Genomic DNA, 25,637 nt, shown 5'->3' on the forward strand with positions numbered 1-25,637 from the left:
ACTGTTTCCCAAGTCTCAAGAAAGCATATAGAATAAGAAGCTTAATGAAATGAACCACAATGACCACAATGGCAAGCTGTAACATGCACCTCTAACTAGGGAAAAAATTAAAATAAAAACTCACTGAAGTTCTGTGTATGAGAGCTAATGCTGATTTTTTTTAAAGTTTTGGGCAAAGGTATAACTAATTCTCAAGCTATCAAAAAGGGACAGATGATAATGCCAAAATTCCAGAAAAAAAGAAAAAGGAAGCTATTTATACAACTTAATTTTGTTGGTTTTATTTGTGAGAAACAGAATTAACATAAATCTTACAAGTACTTAAAACTGCAACTTAGAAATTATTTAAATGCAATTGGGAGCACTCTGACCTTATGTTAAGAAACACAAGTTGGGTAGATATATTCAACACTCAGAAAAACTGACACTGCATCAAATTCTCAGCAAAACTTCTGCACACTGGAGAGTATATAATGAACCAAGAGATCACCATTGCATTAAAGTAACTATTTTAAATGAGACATATACACAATTATCAACATTTATAATTAATTGGTTAACTCCCAAATTTCTGTACTGGTTGGAACTAAGACATCACAACTGACATAAAAAGAAAATACAAAATTTTTTTCCCCCTGAATTTCAGGTTTTTGCCATGACCAAACTGTGTAATTTTATTAAAATGATCAGAAGCAAAATGAACTAATTTGAACATAATTTCCTTTCCCTGCCAACTTTCACTAAGACCTGTATCTAAGAATGCTATATCCTAAGGAATAAGAAACAATTTTTAAAATATAGAAAATTCGCAAATATAGTCCAAAAATTCCAGTGTCCAAATGTTTAAGTTAATTTTAGGAGATTGAAAATGAGAATATAATTTTTTAGTTCTCATTAATCTATTATCCTTGAAGTATGTGCTTTACTGTGAATAGTACTGGTCTAATTTTGACTTTTCTCTAACTTTTCGAGGCTGAACCATAAAGGAAATGTACCACGGTCTTAAGCGAAGTAAAAAAGGGGAGCAATCTTGACCAGCAGTTGGTACTCACAAAACTTTTTCCTGAATCTACAAAATCAATACCAGTTACCTATTAAATAAGTAAGTCACACATAATCCTCACATATAACAGAGAAAATTATAGATTTACACTTGGACCATAATGATCATTTCATCAAAGCAACACTGATTTAAACTTTGCTCTTTTAGTAATCATTTCATATGTCAGTGTCTAATTTATTTCCAACATCAAAAGAGTTATATCCAGGGCTTCCCTGGTGGCGCAGTGTTTGAGAGTCCACCTGCGGATGCAGGGGACATGGGTTCGTGCCCCAGTCTGGGAAGATCCCACATGCCGCGGAGCGGCTAGGCCCGTGAGCCATGGCCGCTGAGCCTGCGCGTCCGGAGCCTGTGCTCCGCAACGGGAGAGGCCACAACAGTGAGAGGCCCGTGTACCGCAAAAAAAAAAAAAAAAAAGAGTTATATGCGATAATTTATAATATGGTTGATGGGTTAAAATTCACCTCCCATCCCAAAATGCATAGTTCTATTTCTGAGATGATCATTAACAACTAATGCAGACTTTTTACAAGTGAGTTCTATCTTCTAAATTTGGTTCTCTCCAAGTCTTACACATCTCTCAGATCTCATGTGTTTTTGGATTCAATCAAGTAAAACATAAGAACATCTTTCATTCTTCCTTAGCGTGTAGCAAGATTAAATCCCAATGCCTCTCCACTGTAACAAAGCTTATTATCATAACCATGAATCTAAGGTAACATCTATAACCATTTAGAGGCCTGCTGAAAAGGGCAGTCATTTATTTTCCCACTTTCAGAAAGTTGATACAACATGCAATAGCTACGCCTTTCAGTATCTTGTAACAGGTTCTTTTTAAACATATTAAATATAGATTGTATAGTATTATTAATCCCATAAGAGGGGGTGATATATGGGCCAGTTTTTTATGGAAGAATAAACTACTTGATGATATCATTTTAAAGGAATAGGTCCTCTTTTAGAATCAGGATTATTGACTTTCTACTCATGTCAGCAATTTTCTCGTTTTAAGTCAGGCCATGGAAAAATGTGTCTAGACCAGCCATCATTTTTGACCTTCGAGTAAAATATATCTGAATAATACTTATATACCAATGAAGGCTTAGCTCTCTGCTAGCTCTACAATTGTCAATCATGACATTTTTTGAAGACAGTTTCATAAAACATAAGCCTTCAATAACTCAGTGGTTGGAGTTATTTCTGGCAACTTCAGAGCGTAAAGTGGGGAAACCCAGATTCCAGCCATCAATTGGGAGAACAGTTCCCAACAACCTTAAGAAAGTCACTTCCTATTCTCTGAGGAATTCTATTTTGCTTTGTTTTCTGGAGTTTTCCAAAGATCCAGACTCATTTAAAAAAAAAAAGCATGTGTGAATGACCCTACTACTCCAATAGAAATCTGTGTACTCATCAACTACTTTATATACAGTTACTTAGAGTAATCTGCAGATTATCTAGTACTCTGCAAATTATTTTACTTTGCTATATAGCAAAGTAATGCTCTGCATCAAGACTGTGTGGGAGGTGACTTACAGATCACTTACTGTGTGCTAAGTACTCATTATAGAAATCACAAATTCTAATACTCTAAGCAAACACCATAGATAAGGAAATAAAAGCACACCTCAACATAACATAGGCCATATATGACAAGCCCACAGCTAACATCATACCCAGGGGTTGAAAGCTAAAAGCACTTCCCCTGAGCTGAGAAACAAGACAAGGATGTCCTCTTTTGCCAGTTTTATTCAACATGGTGTTGGAAGTCCTAGTCATAGCAATCAGACAAGAAATAAAAGGAATACAAGTTGGAAAGGAAGAAGTAAAAGTGTCACTGTTTGCAGATGACATGATACATACAGAGAAAATCCTAAACACGCCACCAAAAAACTGCTAAAGCTCATCAGTAAATTCAGGAGAGTTGCAGGATACAAGATTAATATATAGAAATCTGTTGCTTTTCTATACACTGATAATGAACTATCAGAAAGAGAAAGCAAGAAAACAATCCCATTTAAAACTGCATCAAAAAGAATAAAATACCCAGGAATAAACTTAACCAAGGAGGTGAAAGGCCTATACTCTGTAAAGTATAAAACTCTGATGAAGGAAATTGAAGGTGATACAAATAAACGGAGAGATATCCTGTGTTCATGGACTGGAAAAAATAATACTGTTAAAATGTCCATGCTACCCAAAGCAATCTACAGTCAATGCAGTCCCTATCAAAATACCTGTGACATTTTTCACAGAACTAGAACAAATAACCCTAAAATTTATATGGAATCACAAATGACCCCAAATAGCCAAAGCAATCTTGACAAAAAAGAACAAAGCTGGAGGTATCATGCTCCTTGAATTCAGACTATACTACAAAGCCACGATAATCAAAACAGTATGGTACTGGCACAAAAACAGACACATAGATCAATGGAACAGAACAGAGAGCCCAGAAGTAAACCCACGCACTTACGGTCAATCAAGCTATGACAAAGGAGTTAACAATACACAATGGGAAAAAGACAGTCTCTTCAATAAGTGGTGCTGGGAAAACTGAGCAGCTACATGTGAAATAATCAAATTAGAACATTCCTTCACACCATATACAAAAATAAACTCAAAATGGATTGAAAGCCTAAATGTAAGACCAAAAACCATGAAACTAGATGAAACATAGGCAGAACACTCTTTGACATGAATTGTAGCAATATTTTTTTGGATCTGTCTCCTAAGGCAAAGGAAACAAAAGCAAACAAACAAACGTGACCTAATAAACTTAAAAGCTTTTACACAACAAAGGAAACCATTGACGAAAATGAAAAGACAACGTACTTAATGGGAAAAAATACTTGCAAATGATATGACCAATAAGGGGTTAATATTCAAAATATATAAAACAGCTCATAAAACGCAATATAAAAAAAAAACCTGATTAAAAAATGGAACACCTGAATAGATATTTTTCCAAAGAAGACATACTGATGGCTAACAAGCACATGAAAAGATGCTCAACACCACCAATCATCAGAGAAATGCAAATCAAAACCACAAAGAGGTCAACCCCCTCACACCTGTTAGAATGGCTATCATCAAAAAGACCACAAATAACAAACGTTGGCAAGAATGTGGAGAAAAGGAAACCACTGTGCACTGTTGGTGGGAATGTAAATTGATGCAGCCACTATGGACAATGGTATGGAGGTTCTTCAAAAAACTAAAAACCGAACTACCATATGATCCAGGAATTCTACTACTGAGTATATATCTGAAGAAAACAAAAACAAATTCAGACGGATACACACACCCCAGTGTTCACAGCAGCATTATTTACAATAGCCAAGATACAGAAGCAACCTAAGTGTCAATTGATAGATGAATGGATAAAAAAGATGTGGTGTCTATACACACACACACACACACACACAATGTAATACCACTCAGCCATAAAAAAGAATTAAATTTTTACATTTGCAACAACATGGATGGGCTGGAGGGTATTATGCTTAGTGAAATAAGTCAGAAAGAGAAAGAAAAATACTGTATGTTACCATTTATATGAGAAATCTAAAAAATAAAGGAATGAATATAACAAAACAAACAGATTCATGCATCTAGAGAACCAACTAGCGGTTACCAGTGAGAAGAGGGAAGCGGGAAGGGGCAAGACAGGGGTAGGGAGTTAAGAGGTACAAAGTACTAGGTATAAAATAAATAAGCTAAAAGAATATACTGTACAGCACAGGGAATATAGTCAATAATTTATAATAACTTTAAGTGGAGTATAATATATAAAAGTTTTGAATCACTATGTTCTACACCTGAAACTAATATTGTAAATCAACTAAACTTCAATTTAAAAAAAACCAAAAAATTAAAAAAAAAATTTTAGTATTAGAATTATTATGTAATGTAAAAATGAAATGAAATAAAATAAATCATGAATTCTAATACTATAAGCAAACACCCTAGATGAGGAAACAAAAGCATCCCTTCAAATCACTGACGAAGATAAAACATATTGGTACTACTATTCCTCTTTAATGACATGATATCTGGAATATCTTTTTCTATGAAAATTGAGATTTGGAATACTTTCTAGTATTGTCCTTAAAATAACTGACCTCTCCTTCAAAATTAAGGAAAAAATATGAAGCCATTCAAATTTTTAAAAGATCATCTAAACGAAGAGAGAATACTTATATTACTTATGGTCTCACTGAGGAAAATTCACAATGTGAGTTTTAAGAGAACTAGCAAGATGAAGCTATTGTGATTATTTTCCTGCTACTTTATGGTTATATTTTATTTATTACTCTTAGTAAAATTATTTTAATTGACACTCTGGAAGCTTCCATTCTTTTGCCTTATAGAAATACATTTTAAAAACATCTTTAACAAGAATAAAAGAATACTACGTTTTTATATTTTATTATATAAAATACGGGCTTCCCACTTAGATATAAATCAGATGTAATGCATTTGTAACAAACATTAGAGCTCAGCCCCTCATCTATTAGAGGAAGTCAACTATGAAAGTCTGAAGATTGATCGACTAAAGTGGCTTCCTGTTAGTTAAAGATGTTTAATATTTTATAAGTCCAGAAGCTAGGTCAAACTATCAAACAGTGCATCATACCTCATGAGAATGCATACCTAGTTTAGGAGGGAGGATGAATCCTCTCTTTCCCTATTGTATGGCAAGAGCAGGTGCTTTGCTTAATCTCATCAGGAAAAAAATATTTTGTTCAGTTTGATCAGTCTTCATTCTGAAATGTTGCAATACTGTACCAGCACACAAATAAATGCTCAGATCAGAAGAGATTTTAAAGGTCACCTTGACAAATCTTTTGCAAAAGATTCCTGTCAATGGGCTTAGAAATGCTAAGAGACCCTCTGCTTTGCTCTAATAAATAATAGTTGACTGTATTCAGGGAAAAGTACTTTTTTATTTAAATTAACTAAAGAATCTATTCAATACTAATTTAAAATATTAGATAATTTACAGATACTCGTTTATTCACTTAACAAAGTATTTACTAAGCACGTACCAAAGATAATATTCCGTATAATGCCAAGTAGGTCTCTATTCCAATAAATTTTTGTTGAAAGAAAAGCACAGTGAGTTCAGATCATTGACTATAGGGTCACAATCAGGCCTAGGTTCAGATTCTTCTTTTTTTGATGTGGACCATTTTTAAAGTCTTTATTGAATTTGTTGCAGTATTGCTTCTGTTTTATGTTTTGGCTTTTTGGTCGCAGCATGTGGGATCTTAGCTCCCTGATGAGGGATGGAGCCAGCACTCCACTTCATAGGAAGGCAAAGTCTTAACCACTGGACTGCCAGGGAAGTCCCTAGGTTCAGATTCTTGATCTGACACTTAGCCCCTGCATGACCTCTCTGTGTCTCAGTGTCCTCGTCTATAAGATGTGTATAAATAATGGTACAATGGTACCTCAGTCTATGGGTTTGGTTACTTACATGAAAAGAGCTTTTCCAGCAGTACCTGGCCCACATTAAGTACTCAGTATTTGCTGTCATTACCACGAATGTTTTTGCTTTGCCTGTCAACACATTTATAACTTGTTTGCCGATCTACTTTCACGTGTTTATGATTTAGAGCAGTTCTCAACCTGAAGTGATTTGGCCCCCAGCAGGGGTATTTGACAAAAATGCCTTGCTGACATTTTTAGTGGTCAAAACTGGGCAGTTTCTATGGGAATCTAGTTGGTAGAGGACAAGGATGGTTCTGAATGTCTGACAACGTACAGGATAGCCCCCTACAATTTTCCAGCCCCAAACGTCAATAGTGCTCTAGTTGAGAAAGCCTGAGTTGGAGAAAGAAGTGTGCTGGGAAACTGCAAAACAAAATTTCTGGTGATAGCTCCATAGCATATTTTGCATATGAAAGCAAGTCGCCCACAAGATTTGGAGCTTGTGATGATTTTAAAGGAAACTCTCTGGGCTTCAGCCCTCAAGTGGTCTAAGTATAAAGACATCTTTATTTCCACCCCCAAAAAGGAAATTGCTCTTTCTAACAAAAGGAATAGAATTAAAAATACCTGCTATATCCTACTGCAGCAGCAGATAGCAGAAACAGAATACTGAATGGGCAGGCTCAGGGCAGCACTCCAAAGAACAAAGAGCTCTCAGAGTGGAGAGAGAGAGCATGCTGCAGCGCCATGAAAATGGAGACAGCAATCCCACAGAGAATAGAACTGGCAGAAGATGCTTTGTGGACATGATGGAAGAAAATGAAATTTCCTTAGCAATACAACAGGTAAAGATCCTGCACTTAACTTTAAGTAGTCACACTAGGAAAGAATTAAATTGCTATCAAATAGAAATGAGGGCCCTGACACAGGAAACATCCCAGTGCAGGTGAGAGCATCCTGGGATACGCAGAGGGGAAGCAGAGTGAGAGAACACTGGACCAGGACAGGGACCACTCTCTCCTTCACGTAGCTAAGGGCTGTGGTCTATTTACATACGTCTCCTCAGTAGGAAGAAGACTCCTTGAGGGTGTGTCTTAGTAATAACAGCTCTCAATTACTAAGCCCCTACTACACGTTAGGTCTCTCCTAAGTGCTGTCAGTTAAAAGATTATCAAGACTAGAGCTCCTATGAGCTCCTACTATTTATCTATTAAGACATGAACTGTTGGCCTGGCGCTTGTTCTCAATAATTTATACTCCGTAGTGATTTTTTTCTTTTTGGTTCGGGACCCTGAAGGTCTTCTTCTGTTCCATGTACTCACTACTTAGGCTCCTGGGCTGCAAGGAGATCCTGTAGATCCTGGGGAGGATCAGGACAGTTCAGAATGGTCCAGGGGCTTGGGGAGGTCAGAATAGAAGCGTGTTCATATTAATAACTGATGCAGGAGAACTGGTACACACCAGCTAAACATCACCTCTGGGCCCTTTTGACTTTGTCCACTCCAGACCCAGAACTGTGGCCACAAGACTGACTTAAAGCCTGCAGCTATAATAACCCAAAGATTTTGAGACTTGAGATTTGATAAAGTTGCCTAAAGAATTTGTTGAGAATTGCTAACAACTCACTTTGGAATACTGTGTGAGTCACGGTATTGATATAAACGAAATACAGCAGGGTTCCAGCTAAATACAGTTACCAAGAGAATAGTCTATTTCCTGTTCTTTCTTCTCTTTGGGTTTGGGGTTCCAGTGATACTTTTCTGGATCCCATGCTTTTCTTGTCCCACACTGGTGTGACCCAGGATGTCATTCTCTTGATTCTGGTTCCTTATTCATTCATATTCTTTCTCTTAATCTGGAATAGGTATTGAAAAAGCCTGCTTCCATCCTGGCTCTGATGAGCAAATCATGACCATGTGGACTCTACTTTCATGGTTTGACAGAGGGTGTAATTACCCTGACCACTCACTGTAAGGTGAGCTGATAAGACTCTTGTTCATAGCCCCATCCTGTTTTACAGTAATAGTTCATGTATCTTGGAGCTCCCTGAGGTCACCACACTTGACTTTTATTATCTCTGTAATCACAATGACTAGCACCCTATCTACATGTAGTAGTTGCTCAATAAACTTAATATATTAATGGATAATCAAAATCCATGTGTGAGACTGTGGCTTTTCCTCTGTCGTCTCAGAAATAGTTGTGTAAATGCTTTACTTGTGTGCCCGTGTACTTGGTAATTAGTAGGTACTCAGCTATTTGTTAAGTAACTAAAGCACACTTCTAGAGTGCTAAAATGGCCTGAAGTAAGTGAAACTGACGTTACTATGATGGTCCATATAGACTTTTTTGGCAAGTCTACAGAATTTAAACAGACTAAATTCCCACTATTTTTCCTTCTCATTAGCCAGTTATTATTTGAGCAAAATAAATTTATTCTGAAAATCTGGAATCACTTCCATCTATTTCTAAAGCTGCAGTGAAGTTCAAATACGTTAAAAAAAAAAAAAAAAACAGAAAAACCAAAGAAACAGTAACTGAAAAGATCACTAGGAATGGTTAGCAGACCAAAAGTAGAAATAAGGCCTTATTACTGAGGCATCCAGAGTATATGCTGATTTCCATCAAAATCATGTAATTTCCATACAAAATGATTATATAATCATTATGTAATTACAAAATCATTATGTAATGTGAATATTAAAAAAGTTATCATCAAGAGAAATATTATTCTCAACTTAATTACGTGTAGGCCAATCAATCTATAAGTATCCAGGCGTTCCCAGCTAAGGAAGCCAGAAGGTAGTATTTATTCATTCACTCCTCATTTATTATGCCAAATAATGGCTAAGATTGAGGTCTGTGAGTCGCAGTTGAGGCTGTGAGGAACTTCAATTCAGAGAACCTGAAATATTAAACAGTTGTCACAGTCAGGGAAACAGAAGTTGTTCAGAACGATGTGAGCCTAGGACACGAGGGACAGAGTACCAAGAACTGAGGCTGACGTGAAAGGCAGGAGGTCAGATGATGGAGAACCTTCTATACCATATGAAGGATTTGAAATTTATTCTATGCTGAGGGATGAGCTACGTGACAAGACCTGATTTGGTTTGATAGATTGCTCTAGGAATAATGTGGAGAATGATCTGGGTGGGACAAGACTAGGTAGGATAAAGTCTAATTAGGAGATTAACAAAGAAGTTCAAGTAAAAAATGATTACCCATCACCTACACTGGACAATAGCAGAAGGAATAAAAAGGATATTGATGGATTACAGGGCAGGACCTTTTGAGCCTTAATATTTATTTCAGTGGAGGCAGGGAGGCTGAAAGAGGACTCTGGGATGGGTACCAGCTAAATGGTCATGCCATTAACCAGGATAGGAAATGCCAGGGGAAGTAATATATCTCATTCATCAGATTTTAGAATGAAGATCAAAGAGGGAATTAACAATATTAAACACAAAAGCATCTTTCTCACAAATACCCCCAACAAATGGTTTTCTTCTGACATGTAAAATAGGAGTTTGCAAAATAATTAAATTGTAAATGACTTTAACTTCATGCCATAATGAAAATATGTTCTCGGAAAAGAAAGTAATTCTGAAATATCTATCACTCCAGGTGAAACTTGAAGATATTTAAATACAGTTTCCAGAAAAAAATAAAATAAATGAAAGTAATTACGGAGGTTAGCAGGATGCCTTTTTACAAGAATGAGAGAGGGCAAACCCCAGGAAGAAAAGAATTAATATCTTGAAAGGGCCAAAACAGCCAAAACCCTGTATCTCTGTAGCCAGAGCAATAACAGACAAAGAATAACCATGAAGGCCTGGTAAAAAAAAAAAAAAAAAAATAGCTGTTAAACAATAGGTAGGAAATGTGGACAATTAGATTTACGTGCATTCTGCTTGTAAGTAAAGAGTTTACGTGCTTAATTCTTGTCTTTTATTAACCATACACCTCCCTGTGAGAAGGACTGAAATTTCTAGAAAAAAAGAAAGATCATACATCTAAATGAGTTTCCAATCAGGTTGACATTAAATAGTCAAAGTTTTTGGCATTCTTGCTGAGACAAACATATCTGAATACTTTTAGGTCTCGAGCTTATAAAAAAAATGGGGCAGGAGAGGGGCATGAGAAGGAGTGAGAGTCAGGGCATAGAAACGAAATGCCAGTGTAGGTGCAAAAGCAAAAAAGTAATTCTAGCTCTTTTCGCCTTCAGACACGGGCACACTGCAGAAGGATGTTATTATCAAGTCAGATGCACCTGACACCCTGTTACTGGAGAAGCATGCAGATTATATAGCATCCTGTGGCTCCAAGAAAGATGATTGCATTCTTACTCTCTCTGATAGTATTAATGTTATTGACGTAAATAAAGCTGTGGAATATGTTCAGAGTCTACAGAAAGAAGATGGTTCTTTCGCTGGAGATATTTGGGGTCCCACTAAGCAGCTGGTCTAACTGGAGTTAATGGTCTGCTGGAAGTTCCAGCACGCACTGTGCTAGTTATATCAGCATACAGGAGCACTAGAACAGAGGGGGCCAGTCTAAAAGATAAGGGCTGAATACAGTGCAGGCCGGAGAGACCAGCGGCTTTGTGGGGTGTGAAAATCTACTTTTACATAATAGGGAGAAATCGATACAAGATTCTCTTTTTGTGCGGTGGCAGTTTGGCTCTGTTGGGGAAGCTGGATGCTATTAATGTGGAAAAGGCAATTGAATTTGTTTTATCATGTAGGAACTTGGATGGTGGGTTTGGTTGCAGGCCAGGTTCTGAATCCCATGCTGGGTAGATCTATTGGTACACAGGATTCCTGGCTATTACTAGTCAGTTGCATCGAGTAAATTCTGATTTACTTGGCTGGTGGCTTTGTGAACGCCAGCCTGCGTCAGGTGGACGCAATGGAAGGCCACAGAAGGTACCAGATGTATGCTATTCTTGGTGGGTGTTGGCTTCCTTAAAGATAATTGGAAGGCTTCACTGGATTGACAGAGAGAAACTGCGCAGTTTCACCTTAGCATGTCAAGATGAAGAAACGGGAGGATTTGCGGACAGGCCAGGAGATATGGTAGATCCTTTTCATACTGTATTTGGAATTGCTGGATTGTCACTTTTGGGAGAAGAACAGATTAAACCTGTTAGTTTTACTGTTTTAACATTTCAGTATTTGAAGTGCTTAACAAACTTAATGACTGCCATTTTAATATTTTGTATATGAATTGTGTTGATTTTAATAAATTATATAATTATACATTAAAAAAAGTAATTCTAATTAACATTGCATTTGGCTTACAGAGCAGAGCTGAGTAACGATTGTGTTAAATACCTCAGCACTTCAGAGCCCAGTGGAAGACATGCAGCTAGAGCCCCAGGGACTAAACAGGTATTTAGGACAAATCCTTGCTGAGGTTACTGAGAAATATTACACTGTGAGGTGGTGTTCACTGGCCTGGCTTTGGCAAAAGGAAGGGTCTACGGTATCTTCAAGGGTCTTCCAGTCCCCGAAGCTCCCACACAAAGTGGGGAGGTCAAGATATGAGAGAGGTCAACAGAGAGGCAGGAAGAGTCAGCTTCATCCAAAGGCAGCTACCACCCTAGGACATGCGTTCATAACACAGATAACAACGGCTGCCTGTCAGACTGCAGTTCACCCGTGCCATTTTGTGGAAAGCTCTACCTCAGAGCAGTTCACAATGATCTGACTGTTAAAGATTTACAAAAGCAAGAGTGGTCCAAATGCATCTAGGCCCCATAATCTCTGCACACATGGTAGCAATAAAATCACCAGCAGGGAGAAATGAGATCTCCCATCAGTGACACCACCATTAAAGCACAAAAGGAAACATCATGGGGACATGAGCTCATTTTCACAAACGGCTCTTACTAGGGGAGGAAGAAAATAAGTGATTTAAAAATATGTTTATTTGTGCACTACTTCCTAACTTACATAATTTAGGATGCATTGCATGCCTCTCTCATTCCCTACCTTTAAATCTTGCAAGTGTCCCAGGGCACAGTCCACAAACCACTTTTTTTTTCTCAACACTCATTCACAAACATTTCTAATTCAGTCCCATAGCCATGTATTCTTTCAAATTTTTATATCCAGCCCTGCCCTTTCCCCTGAGTCCCATATGTATACACCTAGCTCTGCATCTGACATCTCCTCGTCGATGTCCAACATCTCAACTTTTCCACGCCCCCAAAGAACTTGATTCCCCTGCACCCCTTAACCTGTTCCCCCCAATCTTCCCCATCTCAGTAAAAAGCACCACCAATCATACGGTTGCTTAGATCAAAATCCAAGGATCATCCTTGAGTCCTCCCTGGGCTGCCATGCACTGCACAGTCTCTGTAAACAGTTCTTCCTGGGGTTGTCGGTACCCAACCGCTGAAGCCATATGCGGTCTCTTTCCCTTATATTCCACATCTAATCTGTCATAAAGCACTTCCAGCTCTACTCCAATATATAGCGTTGTGAATCCATATCTCCTCACCATTTCCACCCCTAGTTCAAGCTACCATCAGCCCTCTCAGTCTACCAAAGTAGCTCCCTATTGGGTGTCCTTATGTCCCCTCTCCCTGCCTCTACTATTTTTTTTTTTTTTTTTTTTTTTTTTGCGGTACGCGGGCTTCTCACTGTTGTGGCCTCTCCCGTTGTGGAGCACAGGCTCCGGATGCGCAGGCTCAGCGGCCATGGCTCACGGGCCCAGCCGCTCCGCGGCATGTGGGATCTTCCCGGACCAGGGCACGAACCCGCGTCCCCTGCATCGGCAGGCGGACTCTCAACCACTGCGCCACCAGGGAAGCCCCCTGCCTCTACTATCTTTAGTCTGGTTTCAACCCAATATTCGCAGAGACCTTTGGGAAATGTAAATAGATACTATCATACCCTCACCCAATTCCTCCAATGGCTTTCCATCAACTCAGACGCCAAGTCCACACGCTCGACCTTGGTCAACAAAGCCCACAGAGTCTGTGTCCTGCCCGTCTCTGACTTCACATCCTGTTACTCTCTGTCTCACTCATTCTGTTCCAGCCACTCTAGCCTTCTAGCTCCTGTTTCCTCAAACACACCTATCTCATTCCTACCTAAGGCTTTTGTCTTTGCTGTTCTCACTTCTTGCAATGCTCTATCCTAGCCATAATCTTTTCCTTCCTTCGGGTCTCTTTAGATTTCACATCCACAGAGAGGCTTTTTCTAACTCCATGTAAAATACCCCCTCACTCCAGTCACTGTACAATTCTGTACCCTGCTTTTGTTTTGTTAACAGTGATTATCACTTCCCAATAATATGTATTTATGGTTTTAAAAGAATAATCCACCTAATAAGATGTAAGCTGCATGAATTTCTTATTCAAGGCTGTATCCCCATTGTCTAAAACAGTATCTCTATATAAGGGATGCTCAAAAAATACTTGAGGGGTAAAATATTGAATGAATGGTCAATACAAGTCATCAGCCTTACATGACCTATAGAAATCCCATTCCCTATTTGTTAGGGGTTGTTTTGGTTACATTAAGAAAAGCAGAGAAAGCCCACTAGTCACTCATCATTGAATGAATATCCCTGTACTGATGGAACAATAAATGTCAACATCTCTCATTCCAAAAAGCGAGGTTACTGCTTTTGTCTAGCCTCTATGAGATTCTGGGAATAAAAGACAGAATAATTGAGGGACTTCCCTGGTGGTCCAGTGGTAAAGAATCCACCTTACAATTCAGGGGACGTGGGTTCCATCCCTCGTCAGGAAACTAAGATCCCACATGCAGCGGGGCAACTAAGCCCACACGCCACAACTACTGAGCTCGCACACCTCAACTAGAGAGCCTGCATGCCACAAACTACAGAGCCCCATGTGCTCTGGAGCCTGCACGCCACAACTAGAGAGAGAAAACCCGCAAGCCACAACTAGAGAGAAGCCCGTGTGCTACAACTAAGACCCGACGCAGCCAAAAAAAAAAAAAAAAAAAAAAAGAATGACTGAAATATAAAAGTTTCACCTCATCCCTCCATACAAATTTTGACCACAGCTAACGCCACAAAGTCTGCCTAGTTAAAAAATTTTCTCTCTCCTGAAGTCTCTGGTTGAAGAACTTAAGAGGAATAAAAGGGCCAAAATTCTGAGATCATCACTAAATAAAGGACTTGGCTGAAGTTTAAAATGCACAGCTAAATTTTTCTGAAAAGTGACATTATGAAGCTTTAAGAAAGGCAAATCTTAAAAAAATATTATTAAGTTAGAATTTTTACAGTAGTATCATCCTGGAAAACAATCAGGTCTACCAGTAGTAATAAGTTTTCCAAGGCTGGCTAGAGCTGTTTTTAGAAAAAAGAAGGAAATAATATTTTGCTAACCCACAAGACTGATGACCCAGGGACTAATGAGCTCCATAATCAACTCACTGCCTGACCCCTCAGCAAGTCACTTGTCCTCAGTGCTAAACGGGAGAGGCCTATCAATTAGCTTCCTGTGGTGGCTGTGAAGGGGGACTAAGAAACCTGATTGCAAAGCGCTCTGAAAACACTGAACACTATAGAGACAGGCTTGCTAATAGCCAGGTTGCCACCAGTCACCATCTAAGCATTGCGAATGCCCTTGGCTTCTCCCTCTTGGCTCTTCTGATATCAATCGATTGCTCCTGGTGACAAAGACAAAAAGACAAGTGAGGATTCTTCTCACCTGCCTAGTCCTCTCACTCACTTCTCACTTCCTGATCCACAGGAAACATGCTGGAGACTTGAACTGGCCTCAGTGTTCCTGTTGCTTCCAAAGCAACTTGCAGAGCCCCTATGAAGGAAGAGACGCTGTACAAACGGCCAACTGAAGGCCTTTCTTTTCTTTTCTTTCCTTTCCTTTCCAGGTACACACAGACCACAAGTAAAACCACATATTTAACAAAGATGATGAGAGAGGAGAAGATGAATATGAAGGACTTGAAAACACAGAATTCACTTAATTCTTATCAGTGATCTCCCTATTTCTTATTCTTTCATGAAATGCCCTCACTTAAGGGAAAAGGGAGATTAATTGATTTCTGACCTCCTCCCAAGCCAGACATGGTTTTCCTCATTCATTGATAAAACACTGATTTCGAATTTTGCTTGTCTGTGAGGGACTGTATAGAAATTCACGTTCTTCCCAAGCCACCAGCTGTACGGTATCTATTTTAAAGACAAGCCTGCCCCATGTTGCCTTCCCAGCAATTTCTTGAAGGTATGCAAGAATAGCCAGGACACAAAAGCAATATAATCACTCGCTCACTAAAGTACAGATTCAGTCACCATACACATGCGTTTCAGAAAAGTACAAATTTCCTATCTGTTAGCACCACAATTGTCCTTCCTGTATGGGAGGACTTGCCTTTTCAAGTCAAATGCAAGCATGTGGATCCCCAGCAAAATCATTCCAAAGCTAAGTGGTTTGCTAGGAAAGAATACCTTTATCTCTTGCTCAACTACTCCTCTGGTTCAACTGCAGCACTTTTCAAATACCAGATACTGATTACTCAGGGCAGGTTTGGGGATGATAAGACAAAGGAACTTAAACCAATGAAAAAATAAATAATACTTTTTGAGAAGAGTATTTTCATACAATAAATTCTCTATGTACAAATGCAAATTTATGTAACAATATGAGACCAATTTTTTTAAAATAATATTAACAGATAACCCAAGCAATTGACACATAAATATTTTTAGTGTAGGACAGGGGTCAGCAAACTACTGCCAGAGTTAAATCCAGCCTCTTTCTCCTGTGTTATAAACAAAGTTTTATCAGAACACAGCCAAGCCCATCCATTTAGACTCTGCATTTGTTTTCAGCTGTTTCGGTGCCACAGTGACAGACGTGTAGTTGCAACACACCATATGGCTCACAAACTTGAAAATGTTTACTATCTGCCCCTTTACTAAAAAAGGACCAAACCCTGGTTTAGAAGATAACAAGGTCACTGCAGATTGGAATAGTCTGGGAAGTTTCTAGAGAAGGAGGCAAGCAGCTTAAAGAGAAACTACAATTGAACCAGAAGATAAGTGATAAGTGGACAAATATTTTTTCCTGAGTAACTATTTATCTACAGACTAGAAATGTCCTTAAGATTGAGAAAAGGATGAGATCTTCCTATGCTGAGAAAATCATTATTAGAGTGATGAAACTCAGTGAACAGCAAAACAGATGGACTAGAAAATACACTGGGTTTCTTGGCTAATTCCCATTCACACCCCAATGATACCACACCAGAGGTTTGTCGTGGATGGAGGTGGTGGTGATGGTGCTGGTCGTGGTGTTTTCAAAGCTAACTTGCTTCAAGAGAAACATACTTGCCACGTGACAAGTTTCAGCAAAATGGGAAGAATGCTAGACTAGTGGGAACAGAAAATCTGGACACAAACCTTGCCTCTGCCCATTAGTGCACACACTCTCACCTGCAATAGAGATAATCATAGGGACCAAGGTCAGAATGGGAATCAGTATCCCAAGATGGACTCAGTGTTGGTCCAATACCCAGGCCCTCAGCTGATACTCAGGCTGTGGTTAGCGCTTGTGACCTAAACAAGCCTCCAGGGCAGAATGGGTGATTCAACCATCACATCCTGTGCCCTGAGGCAGACCCAGCTGCAAGGGTCACAGATTTTTCTAAATCATCCATCCTGCTGTGGTCCAAGCTGTTTCTCACAGAAAGAAAGGTCCATTTTAGGTTACAACCTCATCATTTAAAAGAAGAAAGAACATATACAAATAAAAGAATTAGACACTATCCTTTTCATGACCTATAATGGGGTCTCTCCTGGAGCCCTAAAGACTTAAGATTCTGAACAAACGCTTAAAACCAGTAGGATTGATGCCTTCAAACAGAATTACCATAAAGATACATCTAAAATAAAAAGCACAGTTTAATAAGGCAATAAGGTATTAAAAATCAATGTGATAACAAAATCGAACATTTTCTACTGGTTTAAAGACTAGTTAAGGTCTACTGACTCACAAATTACTCTGGCATCGTTTACAGCCCTGAAGCCCTGAGAAACCACCTAGAATCCAGAGATGTCTTATCACATTCTGGTAACTGACTCTGAAGAACCTTGTCAACATCAAGATCCTGAGCAGGGCGCTTATTTTAAGTGAAAAACATTGGAAGGGCAGCTGCCCTTACCCGCTCTCATGCCCACTTTGATCTTGTTCTCAAGTGTCCAAGGCTCAATATAACTGGTTTCCCTAACCAAGAGAATCCTCTTTAATAAAACGAATGCTGTGAGGCCACAGAAGCCACCTTCTTTAAAAATTACCATCTAGTAGAGGGTCCAGTCTTACACGGACCTCTCCAAAGTCCTTTTCAATTGGCAATGAATGTGAGGGGCCATCACTAACTACCTTACCATTTGCGGAAGTCATCAACAAACGCATGTGAGTTTCTCTGGTTAAGGAATTGTGCATTAAAATAGGAGTGAGATGAGAACAGGGGTTGAAAAGTGAATGGAATTTGTCCCAAACAATATAACAGATTTCCAAATGCAGTTGCTAAAGTCCCCTCCGTCTAACTCTGTCGGAAAGAAAGCATTCAAGTTCTAACTAGCTTCTGTGAACTTCCGGCACTCAATACATGCCTGGCATCCAAAAGGATGAAGACCCATCATTCCCACACAATTTATTTGCGATCAGATTTACTGGAGTTGTGATTTATTTCTGAGTGTGTATTTTATGTTTTACTTTTATGATATTTCTGTAGTTAGGGTTATTAAATTTCCTAGCATATGAAAATGTTTAAATAAAAAAATTCTTTTTGACATTAAGACACACCAGTCTTGAATGGCAAAAACAGCTGAAATATTTTGACTATTAAAAAGCCTTTCTTAGAGCCAGCTTTTATGTAAGTCCAGGATGGCTCCCATCTGCGCCTGGGTTTATTAGTTTTTTGTTATCTGTCAAACATTAGAACTTCTGCTTCACATGTTGTTCTGTTGCAAATGAGAGGCATCTTAGGTCAAGAAAAGACAGCATCAAATTCCTTTATTTGCTCTACTACATTTACATCAGATTTACCTTTCCTCCATGATCCTTACATTTTTGTATCCAATCTTCTTTCTAATAAACTGCTAAGAGCAATAGCTGGATGAATAAAACTACCAAAATACTAATTAATCCAAGGGTTTTAAAGCAAGGTTAGCTGTCTCCTTGTGTTTTATTTTTCTCTTTTTTAAAAAAATAATAATTCAAAAGTTGCTTCTACTCCTCCAAACTATATTACACAAGTTACAAAAATCTGAAAGAGGATAAGAATTCTGAAAGAGGGCTCGATGATCCGTGTGCCGCAACTAAGCACTCCTGAGATCACAAGTATCTGAGATGAGTGGATTTCTGTGAGATATCGAAAAGTTTGAGGACAAGACGTTCTCCCAAAGGAAAGAACTAGACCAGGGAGAGACACTTGAAACAAGGATAATGAAACACTTTCAGAAGGGAGGAACGATCTTTGAATAGGCTGTCCCTTCACTACTAGTACCTCTTCCTTCCCACCTGTGATTCTGGGCTTCACACTAGGACCCTGTGGTAAGAAGTACTTTTTCTATAGGCTTTGGGCCTGGAACAAGGTGGATTGCAAGCAGGAGTTGGGGAATTTTCTCAGCCCAGGGAATGTTGGGAGACCTGATCATAGGAGCCTTGGGGAAGGGCCAGGACCTCACTATAGCAGCCAAAGTCAGGACCAGACTATGGAGGCCAGGGAAACCTGTACACTCGAGGAGGGAGCAGCTCCCAAAGGCAGGCTCCCAGGGGCTGAGTGCACAGATCCCATCCCCGCACCCAACCTGTGCTGGCCTGGCCTGAGCAAACAGTCTACCGTGACTTTCAGGAATGCCACATTTACACGTGTGGGTGGGTTGTTTTTTCCAAGTACCCCATTGCTTAGCAATACAGAAACTATGTTGTAGAATTTCTAGATTAAGCTCTAAAATAACCCTAAATCTACTAAGAATTATTTACCCAGCCAGTAAAGGTCCTTAAGTCGTAAAACAATTAAGGGGAAGCCTGTCATTTATTTCATACGCTCTCTTTCTTCATCCTGCTTCTCTACCCATGCTTTAATTAGCTTCGTGTGTCAACACGACACCAGTTTATACAGGCTCCGTGGCACACGATCTAAAAGATAATAAAGAAAAGTTCCACGTGAACTGTAAAAGTGACACTGATAACTGTCTCGCGATGGACCTCCTAGCATTTTTCTTTCATTTTCTACGACAACCACAGAATCTAAAGAAAGGCCCGGTCCACTTCTTGCTGGCTTTTATTTCAGGTGCTTTAGTCTACAGTCTACAGTTGTCTACAACAAATAAGTTTCCTTTGAAAGAACATTGCCTTCTTTCTGTGGATCCCAGTATAGCTGCCATTTGATCCATATGGAGGGAGTCGTGTTATTCTCCTCAGTCTAGTCACGCTGCAAAAGACTAATATCTGGTATCTCGTATCTCTGTCATCTCTTTTTCACAGTAATCTATTTTGGCTTCTTTCATAATTGAATTCCTGAAAAGTATGTTACATTTTAAAATAAAGAATATACATTGTTTTGGTATAAATTAGAGGTAAGTAAAAGTTGATTTTCTAACATTTCCTATATTGATGATCTCTTTCATCATAATTTTAAAAACTTTGTGAAATAACATTCTCCATTTATTATATGAAATCCTTTGAAATCTTTTTTAAGACTTTATTTATTTATGGCTGCGTCAGGTCTTTAGTTGCGGCACGCGGGATCTTCATTGAGGCATGCGGCATCTTTCATTGCGGCGCACGGACTTCTCTCTAGTTGTGGCGTGTGGGTTTTCTCTTCTCTGGTTGTGGCGTGCAGGCTCCAGGGTGCATGGGCTCTGTAGTTGTGGCGGTCAGGTTCCAGAGCGCATGGGCTCTGTAGTTTGTGGTATGCGGGCTCTCTCACTGAGGCGCGCGAGCTCAGTAGTTGCGACCCGCGGGCTTAGTTGCCCCGCAGCATGTGGGACCTTAGTTCCCTGACCAGGGATCGAACCCATGTCCCCTGCATTGTAAGGCGGATTCTTTATCACTGGACCACTAGGGAAGTCCCCCTTTGAAATATTTTTAACAGTGATTTGTAAAAAAGTTTACATTGGTTTATGTGCTTAGAGAATATCTTAAGTTCTGGGGATCTTTATCATTGGTACCAACTTTGAAAAGGCATTTCTTTCTCAAATGATAATACCTAATAGGTAATACTGAATTTTTAAAAAGTAATAGGACCATTCACACTTTCGGGCTCCCTTTGAAATACTGTGTTCACAAACTAGGTGTAGACTACAGCGCTCAGCGATGCTTGTGGAGTACCACGGAGACCATGGCAGATCCAAGAGCCCGTGCTCGCCAGGTGATGAGTGACACCCATGCATACTTCCCGAGGGCTCCTCTTGATCACTGGAGAGGACCAACTCAATCTACACTGCGTTTCTCTATCTGTCCTCGACTACAGACCCCTTCATTCTGGGACTTGGTAACTTTGCATGGGTATAAGACGGACACACACGCTTTTACTTATCCTTGGGCTCAGAATGTTCAGGGCTGAAAGAAACCACACTTCCCAATGAAGACACAGAGGCCTTTGTATCTGCCCAGAGAGAAATCCGTAAGGATTCATTACACTCATCTTGGTTGTTTTAAAATGTGTATATTGTTCAGGAAAACTAGTGCCTTTATGTTCATTACATATAATTTTATATAAATAAGGGGACTGCACATTATCTCTCAAAATATACATAGCTAACGCTGCCCAGACTAGTAGGTGAGCCCCATTACATGCATACTTGATATGATATGAGCCTCAAAGATTTACACATAAGACTGTACGTTACTTAAATTTAATAGCTGTCTGATGAAATTTTATTAACTTTAGAACACAACGAGGAAGAATAACCCACAATGACATAACTACACACTAAATACACACCTGTAAATAAAAGATCCAATATGCTGCCAACCTGTAGTTTTAGGGAACTTTATATCAAAATTAAAAGGGGCACACCTCTTTTGTGTATACATTACACATATACAACAAACTTTCTCTGGATAAAGAGTCATGGATTCGCAGAGCTGAGCAGAACCTTCCACCTCGCCTTTGACAATCCTCTTTTCTAGTCAAGACATTTACGGTTCACAGAGGTTAGCGTATCATCCTGGTCCAGCAGCTCTTTAGACCAAGTCCTAGTTCTTGTAATTCCCATTCAGTGCTTGTTCTAGCATATTCACAGTGACTCCTTTAATTACTTGATTGTTAACAGAGTCCACAGTCACGGCTGACCATGTCTCAGCTTTCTAAAAACGACTTAGTTATGTTTTGCTTAGTTTTCACACAATGATAGCTTTTTAAGTATCATTTAGGAAAGTCTCAAATCACTTAGAAATTTGTTTACTTAAACTGTCTTACTTTGTCAAAGAATTAATTATTTGCCTACACTACATTTATTATCTATATTGTATTTATACTTAGGCAATATCTAGGCATTGACTATATTACATTTATACTTGCCTACTTTACATTTTTATATAGGTAACTATCAGTTATTAAGAGGCACCAATTTTAATTTTTATTGTGTTATAAATGTGATCCTTTTCCTCAGGCTACAGCGAAGAAAAAAACTAGACGTTTAGACCCTTACATGAAAAATGCCTAAACCCCACTGTAGGAAAGATTTGAACCAGAACGAAGAGGAGGACAGCACAGTTCAGATGCCTCTTTTCCATCAGTCAGAGAGGTAGTGACCTCCAGCGGGAAATGGAGACCAAAGTGAGACTGTGCTCCAACGGGAGTCTCTGCACCTTTACAAGTGTCAACTAAGCCAGGTTTTCATCATTTACATTTTTTGATATCCATATTTCAAGAGTATTTACATTTAGTTTGCTTAATTTAATCCTCACAAACATTACACAGTACTTTCCATCACTTTCTCTGAGACTGTTTTCTTACCCTTAGAAAAAGCAAGAAAAGGGAAGACTGTTTCATCTTTACCTCATAAAACATTTTTGACTCCACTCTGGATTAAAAAAATAATGAGAGCCATTTCTACAGGACAAGGCAACATTAATTTCTCTTGTAGTTCCATCCCAAATTTTCCCCAAATATTCCTCCATATTGCTTCAAATACCTATGATTCTAGTTGATATTACTACACAGCAAAACTTTGTGCTGAGAGAGTCCCATTGTTTTTGGTGACAAATTCTGCCAAGGACAGGTAGCAAAAATGCTACTATTTTTTATGGCTACTACAAATCAAAACAACATTTTTTAAAATATGCCCTGGTGGTAGAATTACTAACATACCAGTATAGCTATAAAAAGGCAACACTGTTAAATATGAATTATTGATACCACAGTCCCTAACAGTGGAGTACCTTTTAAATTCAATAATTCTATTAATAAGTTTAATAAGTAGTATAGCTATGTTGCTTGTTGCATTTCTATTTCACCTATTTTCCCTCATGAGAAATAAGATTTCTCATCATGTAGCAGATTCTCAAACAAGAATCCTTAAGCATGAGGGGGTGACAGAAGAATGTTGCAAATCCCGTCACTCTGAGAGACTCCATGTTGCTTTAGACATTTTTGCTGTGAGCTTTACTCTCTTTGATATTTTCTCTGATAGATTTTCGCTTTTCCCTTAATCCAGTCTCCATGTATTTAGGTTCTCCAGCATGACTTTCCCCCATCAACTTACTTCCCATATCTGTCTCTTTTATTCCAATACACCCACACCACTTGTGTAGTACCCATCTCCTTTGAAAACTCTATACAGAAAAAGCTTTTTTCCTTTTCTTTAATTATATAAATCATGGTGATTTAGAGAAAATTGTAATCCACAAGCACTATTTCTCTGGTGGAGTCCATTTTTCCCCCAAATATGGCTCTAGCAGCAACCAACCCTTAATGGATGTAACTAATTTCTTCCATCAGTAGCATCCAGCTTCTACTCAGGTTGTGCAACATAATTAGAGTTGCTATCCGTGAAAAACTGTTTTGTGCAAGTTGCCCCTCATGAGTGCCACAAAGGTAATTTCCATGCAAATAACAACTGAAGGATACCGCCATTCGCTCTTAGCGTCCTCGAAAGCACTACTCTGTGTCTGCTTTTGTGCTATAGTTACTGAATTTTTCTTCCAGAGCAGTTCCAACCGTAGAAGAGCCATATATTTATGACCCGATAAGGCAAAAATGACTTGCAAAACATAAAGTCAGAAAATGTGGAAAGGAGAAAGAGTGACACAGTAGATAAATACTTCACAGCAAAACAGGAAAAGCATAGGAGGGAAATCTACATCTCAGAGAGAAACAACCCTCCCCGCCCCCCCCATCTCTGCCCAGCACGCCGGCAATCTGCATAAGCACACAGGTGAGGGAGCTTTTCCGAGATGAGATGCTGGACCTGGGGTGTGTTGCCATGGAAGTGAGGGGCTCGATTTCTTCAGCTCCTGGGTACCCTCCCTCAGCACTTCTGGCAATGGTGACAGCTTCTTTCCTTTGTTCAGGAACTGCTCTGAAAACGGCTCTGTCTCTTTCCCAGTGCACTGAAAGACTGCATTGTTGAGGCCACCTTGCAACCGAATTACACGAGAGGGAGATTTTTCATTTCCGCTCCTAAAATTAGACTCTTGTGTGTGTGCCAGCACAACAGACAGAGAAACACTTGCTGAAAAGGGCCCACCCAGTGGTGCTCCAAGTTGCCAGTGCCTTTCTAACACATTTGCTGAACCCACAGCACAGGGCAGGCATAGGACACCAGGCACCTACGCTGATGCTGGAAAACTTGCTCTAAAACCCTGGTCTCAGGAGGTGGGTGGTTTGTTCTGGAGAGGGTCTCTGAGGCATAAAGGACACACAGTGCTTTCCAAGCAGATGTTGGTGCCAGAGTATGAGAGGAAAAGACAGGTTTCCCAGAAAGACTTGTAGCAAATGTACTTAATTGGCTTTGGATTTACAGCAAACTGCTTGCTTCTTGTCTTTAGCCCTCTCCATAATGCAAACTCCAAACTCAAAACAAGATAGGTGAAAATAGCTTTAAAAATATTAGTTTTTACCTTATGGGTGTATCTGAAAAGTAACTGATGTCTTCAAAGGATAGTATTATTTATAATAAAATCATCAGATATTCTTCACTACCCACTTTAAGATATTTTCTCCTCGAACAGACTGCATTGCAGACATAGCACATAAACATATTGGCTAGGTCTGGATTAAAAACACCTTTGTGACCATCAAGAAAGGGACAATGGAATGAGCAGAGAGATCCAAGCAAGGGTTTTGAATTTAGGCTAAAATATCAAATGTCACTGGGAAACGCCTTGAAAACCACTACCGTATCTATGTTTCCCTACCCACCTACCTCCAAATCATCTGAACGGAAAGACCTTCTCTGACCACATTCTGTTAAGTATGAATTTTTCATGCAGATATGGGTCTGTGGGTTTGTACAATAAAACTTTATGATTCTGAAGTATCTGGGAAACACGTCAGGGAGGAGAAGGCTCTAAAATGCATTTTTCTTTCATTTACGATACTGCGGCTTGAAGAACAATACTTCCCTTAAAAGCAGGAATAGAATAAACGTCTAACAAATCTTAGACGGCTAAGCAGATCCAATGTTAATTTTTAAGGTAAGGGTTAAAAAAACAATTTGACAATGAGATAAAAATAGATTTAGCAGCTTAATTCCAGTGAAGTAAGTTAATGGTATGAAATGACTGATGGGGGGCACTGCGTGTACACTAGAAGGAACACTGAATAGGCCTGTGTCTTAGCCTGGGTCTGTCTGTAATCAGCTGTCTGCCCAGGACTATACTCCCAGACTCTGTGAACCTTATATGCTTTTTCTAAGGGAGGGGATTGTCCAATCTCATATGTCAGGTTCTAGTCAGATTTGAAAATTAATGCCTTTTTATCCAGAGCAATCTTGTGAATACCTGAGATAGAAATGTTGCTTTTAAATTTGATATGAAATTCCTTTACAACTACAACTTTACACCATCTCAGGTCTGTAATTTATAAATGCTTACTTATGACATTGTGGGTGACTTTACCTCATTGGATTTGAAAGTTAACAAAATTTCATAGCTAGCAGCTACATTTATTTAAGTAACACACAA

General features: G+C 39.1%; 1 protein-coding gene, 1 long non-coding RNA gene and 1 pseudogene across 7 annotated transcripts in view; 2 read left to right on the forward strand and 1 right to left on the reverse strand.

Annotated features, from left to right (window-relative positions):
- Positions 1-21,555, forward strand: part of LOC307196118 — a 1,219,527-nt gene extending 1,197,972 nt beyond the window's left edge. For all 3 annotated transcript variants that reach the window (XR_013831038.1, XR_013831039.1, XR_013831040.1), the window contains one exon: positions 20,798-21,555. This is a non-coding gene — a long non-coding RNA (uncharacterized lncRNA). The remainder of the gene's footprint in view (positions 1-20,797) is intronic.
- The window catches only part of CCDC85A (coiled-coil domain containing 85A), a 203,683-nt gene that overhangs the window by 18,520 nt on the left and 159,526 nt on the right, over positions 1-25,637 (reverse strand). The window lies entirely within an intron of this gene.
- LOC307196547 (geranylgeranyl transferase type-2 subunit beta-like) lies at positions 69-15,387 on the forward strand (annotated as a pseudogene). The gene is made up of 4 exons: positions 69-78; positions 10,719-10,936; positions 11,129-11,637; positions 15,367-15,387. The product of its transcript is annotated as a geranylgeranyl transferase type-2 subunit beta-like (transcript).

Source organism: Stenella coeruleoalba (genome assembly GCF_951394435.1).
Source record: "Stenella coeruleoalba genome assembly, chromosome: 13".
Lineage (NCBI taxonomy): Eukaryota > Metazoa > Chordata > Mammalia > Artiodactyla > Delphinidae > Stenella > Stenella coeruleoalba.